This window comes from Cricetulus griseus (assembly GCF_003668045.3).
Source record: "Cricetulus griseus strain 17A/GY chromosome 1 unlocalized genomic scaffold, alternate assembly CriGri-PICRH-1.0 chr1_0, whole genome shotgun sequence".
Taxonomy (NCBI): Eukaryota; Metazoa; Chordata; class Mammalia; order Rodentia; family Cricetidae; genus Cricetulus; species Cricetulus griseus.
The window spans coordinates 47,396,637-47,409,799 of NW_023276806.1; positions in this window are offsets into that span (position 1 = coordinate 47,396,637).

Below are 13,163 nucleotides of genomic sequence, written 5' to 3' on the forward strand. Positions count from 1 at the left end.
GCGGCCAACTAACCAAACTATCTAAATAGCTTGATCCTTTCTTATACTCTCCATAGGAACATGCAGGGCCCATGGAGATTCCAAACCTCTGGTTCCCTTTAACAACGTCCTTCTCGTGTTTGAGTGGCATGCATTCCAGCCAAAGGTTCTCCAATAAATCTCTGAGGAGATGCTCGATCTCATTAACATTTTGGTCATAAGATCCTCATGCCACTTGTCTTAGTTACTTTTCCTGTTACTGTGATAAAATACTTTGAAGAAGACAACTTAAGAGAGAAAGGTCATTTTGGATCACAGTTCAATAGAGGCCATCACAGCAGGGGGTCCTGGTGGCAGGAGCCTGGGGAACCATGAATGCCCATGTTCAGACAGATTTCTCCTTGTATGCAGTCCAGGATCTAGGCCCACAGAATAAGGCCACCTTCTCTCAAGGTAGGTCTTCATACCTCAGTTGTACTACTTAAAATAACCCCTTCCAGGTATGCCCGAAGCTAATTTAATCTAAGTAATCCATAACAAGTGTTTCTAGAGCTGTGTCTCCTAGGTAACTCCAGAGTCTGTGAGGGTGACAATCACACTAACCCTCACATCTCTTGCTATAATGAAATTATAGCAATCAGATTCTTGAGCCAATCCTAAAAGAAGTATATTTTCATGTTAAATTCTCACATTAATGCATATGGCGTATATACATTTACAAGCCTGTGTGTTAAGAGTTACCTCTAATTAAAGGCACAATACTCAGTTTATCTGAGACTCATTCTTAATGAATGCTAATATACTATGCAGATTTAACATCCTCTATCTTGGACATATTCTGTCTCTAGAAGTGTGGCCATGCTTAAATAAGTTGTGAAATAACACATGTTCAAATTCAGTTCTCGGGGCTCTGGAAATCACAACCTGCTCTGGTTTCTCCATTGTAGACATTTTACTAGAAAGATCTTCAACAATATTTTTCCCACTCTAGACTCAAAATGTATGAAAAATAAAATATATGAGCAGCTGAAACACAGTTGGATTGAATGGCACAATGCCGTGTGTGTGTGTGTGTGTGTGTGTGTGTGTGTGTGTGTGTGTGTGTGTGTAGGGCAGTTTCAGTCCATATTGAATGTACTTCAGTTTACTCATCCACCATCTTAAGTAATCAACCAAAGGTGTAGACAATGCCAGAAGACTTCTATCACCATGTATAAAGGCAAATAGCAATTACTTCCCTTAATCCTAAAGACACTTAGTAGCTGCACATACTACTTGGCTTTCAGGTGCTTCATGGGTGCACATATCACCTAGCTTTCAGGGTAAGTGTACATTCGCCTGGGCCCAAGTCTATTATTTAGATAGGAGCCATTCACTACCTAAGCCAAGGCATCCTGTAGCCATTAAGCTAATATCTTAAAGAAAATAGGAGTGATTTTGAGCTCTCTGAACTGGTGGCAAGATGGAATGAACTTCCATATACAGGCTCTGACAATCCCCCCTTCTTAAATTAATAAAATAATACCCATGCTTCTGCAACAAGACAGATGACTGTGCCCGTCTTAAGTGGCCTCCTTCAATCTACCAGTGCTTACATATCCTTGGACCACACATTCTGTCATGTGTGACCTGTCTTAGGTTGCCTGGAGGCAAGAAGATCTTACCAATCCTTGGCTATCAGCCTCTGTAACAAAGAACGTTAGGGGGTGGTGCATAGCTTGATGCTCTAAGTCAACTTTTCAATCAAGAGTTCACAAGCAAGTTTGATAATGTTAAACAACATATGTACTTTTATGGCTACAACAATCTCCTGCAGCAGGAGAGGATGAATCAAGTTAAAATGGCCTTTTGAAATTGGTGTGGGATGTCTTGAGTGCCTTTGGCTATATCAAAGTCTAAATCTGCCTTTCTAATCACATTGTACCCAAAGACTCATAAGCATCACATCAAATTCCTGTCAGAATGAGCTCTGACCTCTTACAATCATGAACACTAACATAGCACAGCAAAGGTTACAAATATCAATAATTCCAGTATGATTAGTAACAGTAGACACACAAATTGATTGGGTTACAATTCTCATAATTTCAATTTGATAAAAGAACCATAAAATGTTCTCATGACGGGTGGAGTATTAAAAACTCCACAATTCTGAACTTTTTCCTTTTCCCTATCTAACTTCCAATGCTCTGCTGCTTGTAAAGTTCAAAAATAAAGTTTGAGATATCAGTATTTGAATGTTAACTGCAAAAGTCCATGTCCTGTTCAAATACTGAGGAGGAGCTTTTGCCACACATCATGTCCATAACAGTGTTTAATTGTTCTAAATGAGTTCTTTTTCCCCAAAGGGAAAAAACTGGCAAAACAAGTTCTGTGTTTTAAAGTGTGGTGTGGATAAACTGCTAGTCTTTCAGTCCTTGGTCTGCTTCAGGATGAGAACTCACAGGTCTGGGAAGCCGATGTGGCAGGCTTGTTGAAAAACTGGAAATCTGGAACCCACTGTTTCTTTCAACGCCACTTTCTTTTTCAACCATTTTGTTACATTTGTATTGTTATTCGAGCTCACAAACACAAGATTAGTCCAAAGGTCTTCCTAATTGTCTTCACCCTTTCCTGATAGTGGGTAGTATTCTGAGTATAGAGGGCAGTTAATTCACACCAGATTCTCTCTAGACCTGCACTAACCATCAGCGATAGCTGCCTATCTACAGTTATTGAGCACCTGAATGTGATTTAGTCCAAGTTGACTAGTCCGGTGAGTAAGAACATCAGATTACAGAGTCTTAGTACAAAACATACAAAGAATTTTGTGAATCATTTTTAAAATAGTGTTTATATTGATCTCACATTCGAGTAATAATATTTTGGATACACTGGATTAAGTAAAATGTATTATCATAATTGATTTTAATTGTTCCTATTGCCTCTAATGTGGATTCTAGGGGCTTTTCAATTACACAGGTGGCTAACATTATATTTCTATTGAGCAACATTGCTCTGAACATCAAATTTTCCCACCTGTAAAATGAGATTAATAGTATTCGTTCTCCATAGTTAATATGAAAATTATGAGGTAACAAACCTGGAATACTTGGTGAATTGTAAGGTGGGGGAATACTTGACATAATACATATCCCAAGACTCAAGTTAACAGATGTCTTTGCTTTTTCTCTTATTTTTTTGTATCATCACCATTAGAATTTCTTTGTTGAATTGGTCACTGATACACATGAGTTTCATGTCCAAGCCAACTGTCACATTCAAAACTTTAAAAGCATTGCTTGCATACATACACGCATACCCCTGTAGGCACCTTCAGACACTATCGTGAAAACTTGCTAGACTATGAAAATGTAGAATAAAATGCTGAAATATAAGCTAATTAAAAACCTCACTGCAATTTAATGCAAAGTCCCCTGGAGCTCAGTTGCCTGGGATAAAAATGGGTATCATGATTTTACCCCACAGGAAAACTGTCATTAAATGGTATAATTTACATAAAAACTCTCCAATCCAAGTTTCACATTCAGAAAATGCCAGTCTCAATCAGACAATGTCTAGTCAGTCCTAAAATATGACTGGACAAGTCATTTCACTTAAGTCTCCCACTCAGGCAATTCTAGCTCCTTGTTAGGCATTTTGGTCTCTAAATTTTCAACTATTTTCAGTGACAAAGCAGAAAAATAGGATGATACACTTGGTCAAACCCTTTGAGAGTTCTTAGAGTGAGAAGTTTAATGTTTTGGAACAGGTAAATAGTCAAGTCTTTTGTTTACATTTTTGATTCAATAAAGTAATCAGAAAAATTGAGCAGGTCTCATGTATCATTCCTCAACTTGAATATTTGAATTTTCCTAAATTTAATTATTTGACTGAAACAAACTACATCAGAGAGGGGGGGTGGGAAGAAAAAAAGAAATCAAATTCTCATTTTTCTTGTCAGCTCATGGTTGTAGCTTCAGCATGGCTTCTCTGAGGTCCTGTGAGATCCTACTTAATTAAAGCCTGCTTCATTCTAATTCCAGCTTGCCCACTGACTCACTCTGTGGCCTCACTCTGTGAAGTTCCTCTACCCACTAGAAAGGCTCAGGGGGCTGTTAATGCAAGGAATCGATGATCAAAAATTAATTTTGAAACCTGTGGTAAGAGCATATTAACATGAACTGAACATCCTGCCTTGTGGAGAGGCTGATGTGCAGAGCTGTGGTCTTCCAGAGGACCTCGGGGCAGAATTCTGCGGCTAGAACGTATCTTGAGAATAATGATGCATGTCACTAATAAACCAGTGCTAAGTTACCAGACCAAACTGGAGATTTTGCAGAGAAATACACAGCCTCGGTAATTTCCAGTTTGATGTAATATGAAAATGGCTTTAGGTGCTGGCACTAGAACAGCCCAAGTGAGCTAGAATTGATAGCTGCCTGTAATCATAGGGGCAGGAGAGAGTGATCATGTCTCTGCCCTTGCTGCCTTATCTAGGGCTCTCCAGACGTGACAATTTTAGGAAGTAAGCCTTTAAGTATGTGGTGGAAATGTACTACGATATCCTGTGGCACAGAGCGTGGCAGTTGTAAAATCACCTCAACAAGAACTTGGAATTGGAGCCCCCTTTCCCAGGGAGGGAAAGGGTTTTTGTTCTTGTAAGAAGTAAAGGAAAATGGTAAGCTTAGGAAGACTGATATGGGATTAGGACAATAACTCAGTCAGGAAAGGGCTTGCCTTGAAAGCTGCAAGACCCAAGTCAAATCTCCCCCAGAATCATGGTGCTGTGAGCTTGTAATCTCAGGTCTGTGGACACAGAAACTGGCAGATCACTGATGCTTGGCTAGTCAGACAACCTAGATTACTTAGTAAGCTCCAGACCAGTGAAAGACTGTATCCCAATGAAAGTAGATACATAGCACATGAGGAATGACAGTTAAGGTTGTCTTCTGGAGTCCATAAGCGCACGTGTGTGCACACACACGCACACACACACACACACACACACACACACACACACACACACACACACACACACGTATCTGTGCTCTTGGACAGCAAGGTAATACCTCTCTTTCTTTGGGGAACAAATATATTATAGATGGGTAGACTATCTGCTTATTTTCCTGATTGCAATGCACTGATGTTGGATGTCTGTGGTCAGTGACAGAGGAACCAATGATCCTATATAATTTTCATAATATAGACGGTATCTTGAACATTGCCCAACATTCATTTCACTCAGAAGTCAGCAGAGCATGGAAAAGTCATCAGGAAGTATGGGGATAGCAGCTGCTTTGGATTAGCATATATTAACTATAAGCTTGATGAAGGCCATTGCAAGGAACAAAAGACTCCCTCATCTCCTGGCACTGTGCATTTCTTTATCCAAAGACCTTTACCACTATCTGAGGACTTGCTTATTCAGTATGATCTTGAATCTAGTGCCAAGACACAGAAGAAAATGGAAGACTCCTTTTCTGGAGTCCATATTCTAAGTACATCTGTGGGTGGCAAATGTGGACACAGCACTGACACAATATGTGGAAAGTGACACATAATCTGGGGACAGGGAGTGATGATGCCACCTGTGATGGAGTTGAGATTATTTCATGACAAAATGGCATTTAAGAGGGCACACAAATTAAAAGAAGATATTGGTCTTACCAGTACCCGACCCCTCGTACTCTCACAGTTGGAAGATACAGCAAAGACAGGATTCAGAAGGCAAGAATGTGTTTTAGGAAGAGCATGAAGGAAGTACAGCCAAAGGGACTGAACAAAGAAAGACTGGCAAATGAGGGAAGACACAGTAGGAGTCTTCATCAACTTTTACAGTGGTATAGAAATTTATGCAAATATTGCAGTGAAGGTTTCTGGGAAAAATGAGGAAAGTAACCCTCTTAAAAGAGTCTGTCTTCTATATTCTTATTTCTGTTGCACTGAAAGTAGTAAAAAGAAGTGTTTAGTAAACACATCTAGAATGAATGAAGTCACAAATGCATGGATAAGCCAACTGCACAACAGTGTGTCCAGATATTCTGAACCATGTCAATTGTAGCGAATAAATATCTATCAGCCTATACCAAGTTTTGATTGAGAAAACATGGCCAACAAATACAGTCTAACCTGCATGCCAAAATTAAAGGAGAAGCTGCAAATCATGGAAATGCCTGAGCAAATGTGTACACATTCATGAAATAGAACCCTAAGCCTTCACCAGGGATTCAAGAGTCACTGGCAGTGTCCGTGGACCTCTGCTTGCCACATTTGACCTTTCCCTAGAACATAGTCTCCTTTGTGTGAAGGCCTCTATGACACTCACCTAAAGGTCAGTAAAAATAACAAGTATATTTAACACACCAAAACCATGTGCCAGTTCCCCCAATCTTCCTCTGTTCCCATTCCAGGCCATAGTTTCCTGTTTCCTTGTTTGCCACACCCGATGCTTTGAAATCTGCTGTCACATATCCAGACTTAGAAGTTACATCTCCCACAGGGTCTGCTGTAGCAGCTGCCCTTCCAGCTTCCGTCTTCCAGCCTCTTCCCCACTCACTCACTCTTCCTTTTAAGTGTGAAAGCCTTATGTTCTTCTCTTCTCCGGTGTGCCAGTGGCTTCTCCTCACAGGCAGAGTCCAAAGGGCCCTTGCATAGCCCTCCAGTGTATCCCACCATATCTTCCTACTGAGCCAGTCATCCCTCACTGGCTCCAGACACACTCCCTGCCTTTTCTTCCAGAGTGCTCTGCATTTGGTCTCTGCATTTGTTTCTTGGAATCTTCGTCTCCAGACAATTTCTTTAATTCATTTAGGAATTTGTTCAAATGTCACTTCATCAGACAGGCCTGCTCCCTCACCAGTCACCTTCTACTTCTTTGTCTTGCTCTGTTTTTTGTTTTGTTTTCTTTTTCTGCCACCCTCTCCCCACTGACATTATAGTGTTTGTTTGTTTATTGTCTGTCTTTTCCACTAGAAGGGCTCCAAGCACCTGGGATGGCATCTGACATTATAGAAGTCACAAAACAAATATTTGTGGAATTAGTGAATGAACTGATGCTTCAGGAGACATTGATGCCAGTGCAGCTGCCTACAGAAACTGAAAGAGGCCTTGAGACCCTTGTGTGAGCTATGCTCCAGTGGCTATGGCCAATCTCAAAGTATTCCAACCTAGAAAATAACAGCAACATACCGTCTTTGTACAACACTATGGAAGCCTTCATTTTTGTTGTTTTATAGTGGAGAGCATTTTTAGCGACCTTAGCTGAAGGACCTAATGAAGTTTGGGACAAACAGGCACATGACAAGTCTTTGATCAATGCTCTATAAGTAGAAAAGTTAAAGTAGATAAAAAGGTTGTGAGACTCATGGTGTATGAAGTTTAGCCAGCAGTGTAGTAGCTCAGTTGAATTCTGAAAGCATTTCTGGCCAATATATGCCCTGTTCTCTCCTCTCCTTTTGGTGGCTTCTCTGTGGGTTTGGAAGGAAACAGAAGAATGTCTCACCAGTAGCCAGCTACAAAAGAAGAGCCTCCACCCCAATCTCCTCTAGCAATCTCTCCTAAAGTAAAATGACTACTCACTCTGGTCTGGCATCCCTCCCTGATTATAGGGAGAGAGGACATGTTATCCTGTATTTACACAGTACTTTTGGAGGAAGTGCTCTTGCTTGTGTTTGTGACAAAAGCCCTTAATTTACAATTGACATTTGCTGTCTTCTAACATTAACACTCAGTCACTCAGGTGACATAGTAGTCTGACAGGGCCCAAGAACTTCCTGCACTGATTGGTGCTCCAATGGCACTGCAGGGATAAGTGCAATATAGAGACCAGGGAAGACAGGGGCCCAGCTCTGTGCTTGCAAAACCTCTTTTAACCAAGGCTCTCAGAGCCCCACATAAGCATTAGGAGGAATTATTATCCTCACTTTACATAAGGAGGAGAAACATTTGATTTCTTTAGTAATGGCCTCTTACAACAGTTTCTAAATGTAATTACACTGGTTAGAAATACCAACTTATGCAATAAAATTACCAGCGCATTACATGAGAGGAATAAAAGGTAACAATGTATCACAGAGCATATCAAGCACAAGAAGTTTCCTTCAGATTCTGATTTCTATTCTCAGAGGGGCCAATCTTGAACACCATCACTGTGAGGAAGTGCAGGACAATGGCTGAATATTCCAGCTTTATCCTTGGAATACAGGATGGGTTACATGGCTGGCACAGTGCTGGGTACATTTGCATACCTCATTTCCTTCTGTCCCTAGCCCATCTCACTTAGCAGTGAACTGTGGCTTAAGGGAGAAAGGAGCTAGGTGTTAAATGTCAGAACTGGTGCTATTTCTATGGCCCGCAGCACAATGGCAAGACCAGGACACAACTCATCTCTGATGGGGAATGTACTTCTTTGTATGTTTGTCTTATTGATTGTTAAATAAAATACTGTTTGGCCAATAAGACAGCAAGTTAGACGGGACTAGGAGTCAAAGAGGATCCTGGGAAATGTAGTAGAGAAGTGGCGATCCAGGCAGGAAGTGACATAGCAAGGAGACTCATATTTAAGTGAAGGAGAAACAGGAAGGGTTCCTTTTTTCTGCTCTTCCTCCAGCAGCGCGATGTGATCCACCGGCAAGGAGGGACTCCAATAAGGCATCCGATAAGATAAGTCTTATAAAATATATGGATTTATAATAATTAAGACTGAACTAGCAGATGAGAAGTCCTAGTCATTGACCAAGCAGCTTTGAACCTAATACAAGTTTCTGTGTATTCATTTGGGCCCTAACTCGGGCAGGCGGCTGGCATAAAGCACACACGTGGCAGTGGGGCTCAGCGGCTTATGGCGGAAATATTTATCGTAACATATCTCTATCTTCTAACACTGCCAACTGTTTTTCTATCCAGATATACACAGGGTGTACCTTAGCCATCGCAGTGATGAGCTCAGAGAGAAAGCATGCTGAGGAAGAACAAAGTAGCCTACCCCCTCTGCCCATAGGCTTCCACTACCCATCAAGGTCCCAAACCTCTTTCCTTGTCGGAAGAAGTAATTGAGAATGTATGTTGTAAGGTCCACCTGCCTTTGGAGCCCAGTTTCCGTACTTGGTATTAACTTATGTGATTTTGGTATTAACTTATCTTTAGTGTGCCTCAGTTTCTTTACAGTGAAATGAATCCAGAAATATCTAACTCATACCATTTGACAGAATTGAATATGTCACTGAAGAAGCACTAAATAAATATTGGACATTTAATTGTTGTTATTACTATTCACTTCCTTTGGAGGCATCAAATACTTATATTCCTATCTTTTAATTTTTGTTTCATTTGTATGGGTATTTTGTCTACATATATGTCTTTATACCCCATACATTCTTGGTGACTAAAAAAGCCCAAAGAAAGATTTTGGACCCTCCGGAATGAGAGTGGCAGACATCTTGAGCCAGCATGTAGGTTATGGAAACTGAACCCAGGTCCTCTACAAAAGGAGTAAATGCTCTTAACCTCTGAGCCATCTTTCCAGTCTCTACATTTACTGCTTTAACCTTTAATTCTATAGCAAACACTGTCATCTCGCTAGTCTATTCAGTCTTCTCCTGAGAGGTGCCAGGAATGGGAGATTTGAGTAGGAGCCAGAGACTGTGGCCCTACAGGAATCAGAACAAGCAGCCTAATTCTGATAATCAATCTGGAGCACAAATAGGCAAATAGTAGCTACACATTTTTTTTTAATATTACTGAATTTTAAATAATCAAAGTTGTCCTGAAATTTTGAGTTTAAATATAAGACAATACCAAATACAATTCAAAAAGCGAGGAATTCAGGAACTAAGGGAATGTGAAATACCAGGGAATCATGACAGGAGAAGGGAGGCAGAGGGACTGACAGAATGGAATGGGTTCACTCTTGGGCACAGGGATTCCAAGACTAGTAGTGCCTTTAGCTACCCCCTCAGGCACTTTCAATCAACACATTCTAATGGTTTGATTACCACTGCATATTTTTGTCTAGACCTCCTCTCCTTTATTCTTACTGCTCCCATTTCTTCATGTCAGGCCTTATTTTGCATACCACCTGAACTACTGCCAATTCTTGCCTCTACATTTTCCTAAGCAGTTCATCCTGCTTCCCGCTGCCAGGGAAGCTACATGATAGACACTCTGAGAATGCCAATTCTGCCCTTTTAGGAAGACCTTTGGAGATATCCATTTTAATATTTAATGAAACCCACATGCCTTACCATTTTCTGATATCCACCAGCAAGTCTGGGTATTGGTTAAATAAACTTATGTTTAGCAGCCTCTCTGTTTCAGTACTGTGTAGATACTTAACAGTAAGTTTTGGTCACAGCATAGTGGAGACAAAAGGAATTGTGTGTCAAGAACACGTGGAAAAAAACCCATTCAGACACCTCACGAAGGAATGCTTGCTTACAGAGAGCTTCTCATTTAAAATGACATGATTGTTGGATAATTTCTTTCATAAATAAATGACTTTAATTACATGAATACACGTGAAAGAGGGCTCAGATGCTGCCAAAGAGAACAGGGGATTGTTTTCTCCATGTTCCTTCCACTTCCATGTACCTATTTGAGTCTCTATTAGACCATTGATCTAATTGCTCTGGGAAAGTTCCCACCTGAAAGTAATAGAGAATAAGTGAGCTGAGTGGAAGAAGATAGATAAATAGATTGGAAATGTGGAGAGAGGCCATAATTCAAAGGCCATCGGGGACCACACAGGTGCAAGACCATAGTGATGCAACTTTCAAGACCTTGCCTAACAGCACCCACGTTCCATTTTCTTTCAAAATTCTGTGGAAAAGCAAGTAGCTCAGCAGGGTGGGATTGCCACAGGGGAATCCATTGAATCTAATCTGCTATTGAATCTATAAACCTAGGCTGGGGCTACACCAGGTCTAAGAAGTTGTTTGTCTTTAGGTCTTCTGCCATGAGAGCTGATATGCAATCCATATGCCACCTTCTAGGGTCCACAAATGTAGAATCTGTTTTCCCTTACAGGAGAGAGAGAGAGAGAGAGAGAGAGAGAGAGAGAGAGAGAGAGAGAGAGAGAGGGAGGGAGGGAGGGAGGGAGGGAGGAGAGAGAGAGAGAGAGAGAGAGAGAGAGTGTGTGTATGTGTGTGTGTGTACATGAATGTGTGTAACTGACACTTGAACCCAGGACCTTGTCCATGAGAGGCATTCACTCTACTACCTCCACCACTTAGCTAAGCCTTGGCCCCACTGGAGTTCTATGACACCAGGGAAAACAAGAGCTTCAAAATTACCACAGGAGAGTTTCTGATACTGCTTTCATTTCCCCAGTTACAGACAAGTTCAATCTTCTAAATGGCACTGAATCATAAACAGTGACACCTGTGCTCTTTGGTTTCTAACCCTTCCCCTCTTTTATGAAGATTTCTTCTCCTTGACCCAGCTGTCTGTGGATTATACAATGTCCCACATTACACATCTCTGGGTGGTTCCAGTCCTGGCCCACCCCTTTCATCAAGACATTGTCCTCTGAAGACAAGAATGGACTTAAACACATGGGTTATTTGTAATCTCATCCTTGTGGGCAAGAAAGCCTTAAGAAAAAAATGTATGTTTTGAGAAATGGCCATAAACTACCTGGTAGGACCTTATAATCTCAAGGCCAAGAATCACAGAGGAAAAAGAAAATAGTGCAGAAAGGAAAATTCAGCCAATGTCACAGAAATGTATCTGTAAAACAAAACAACAACAAAAAAGATGCTTCCTGAACATAATAGCTAAGCCATGTGACCTCTGCTACCTTGTGAAGAAGAGAAATTCTCTAAATGAAATAAGTCAGAATGGCAAGCCCAAGAGGAGACTCCTGACTTAGACCTGGGCCTCGGGGCAGAGGGTGAGTCTGGGAAATCAAGTGGAATGAGTTCCTCTGAGAGCGCAGTTAAGATGCAATGAGGAGGTATTCACAAGTCATCCCAAGTCCTCCCTTGCTGACAGGCTGTGGCTACTCCATTGAACACTCTACTACTTTATGTTTCTGCCTCTGCACATAACCCTTGTAAATGTGACGATGTGATAATGTGATTACAGCTGGCTTCTGTTTCTGAACCTATGCCTGGAAGGTACCTCCCAGCTATGCACTGTGTCAGGAAGAAAGATAAAACAGGTTCACTGCTGCATGAAACTCAGATACATTGATTTTCAAATAGAACATTAGGTCCTCATATGTTCCCAGGAGAACAGTAGCCCCTCCTCCCTGGCTCCCTTTGCATCTCTTGGAACTAGAATATAAACCACCCATGGCACCAAGAGTACCCAGAGCTCAGACACCACCAAGGACAGCAGGAAAGCAGTCTTTTCCATGCTTATTTATCTTCAATCACTGCATCTATCTGAGTGTCCAACTTATGAAAACACCAGTATTGATGCTCACACCAAAGACCAAATTATAAGAAAGTTTATAAAGAACCGTAAGAAAAAAAAATGACTTTGGAGTTACTCCTACAGCCCAAGTCACAGGGGAGAGTTTTGAATTAAAACAGTCATCCTTTTGGCAAGGGAGTTCCTGATGAAATAAGACTAGAGTTATCTGGACTCTAGCAAGAAATGACAGGTCACTCAAAGGGAGATGCTGCCCTTGTTTATTTGAAGGGACTATGTTCAAAGACATGAGCAAAAAATATTAAGATCTTTTAGCCGGAGAAGCAGCCCTCATCCTCTTGGCCTGGAGCGTCAGAAGAACCAGCCATCACAATAAAACAAAAGAGCCTGGCAACAGAAGGAAGCAATTGAGCATGCATAAGGGAACAGCCTCTGCCAGGCTTCATGTTGGCACGAAGGGATCTCAGGGAATAACCCTCCATTCTCCTCTGCTCTTCCAGCTCTGATCTATGCCTCTATGCCAACTGCAGAAGGGATCCAGAAGGCAGAGGAACCCATGCTTATGATCCAGGAAGTATCCACAAGAAGTAAATGAAGGCACGGACAGATGGAAACAAGTTTGGGGTAGGTCACAGGGACAAATGGAGAATGTGTGGCATCACATTAGATATCTTACTGTTCCCAGATACTGGCTGAATGAGTCAGAGAGCTCTCACCATAGTCAACCCAAATGGCTTGATTGGTAGTATATATAAGAGGTTGTCTGGTGTTATTCCCTCTCGGCTGGCAGAACCCTGGTATGATAGCAAGCTTCTGGTTCCATAAATGAG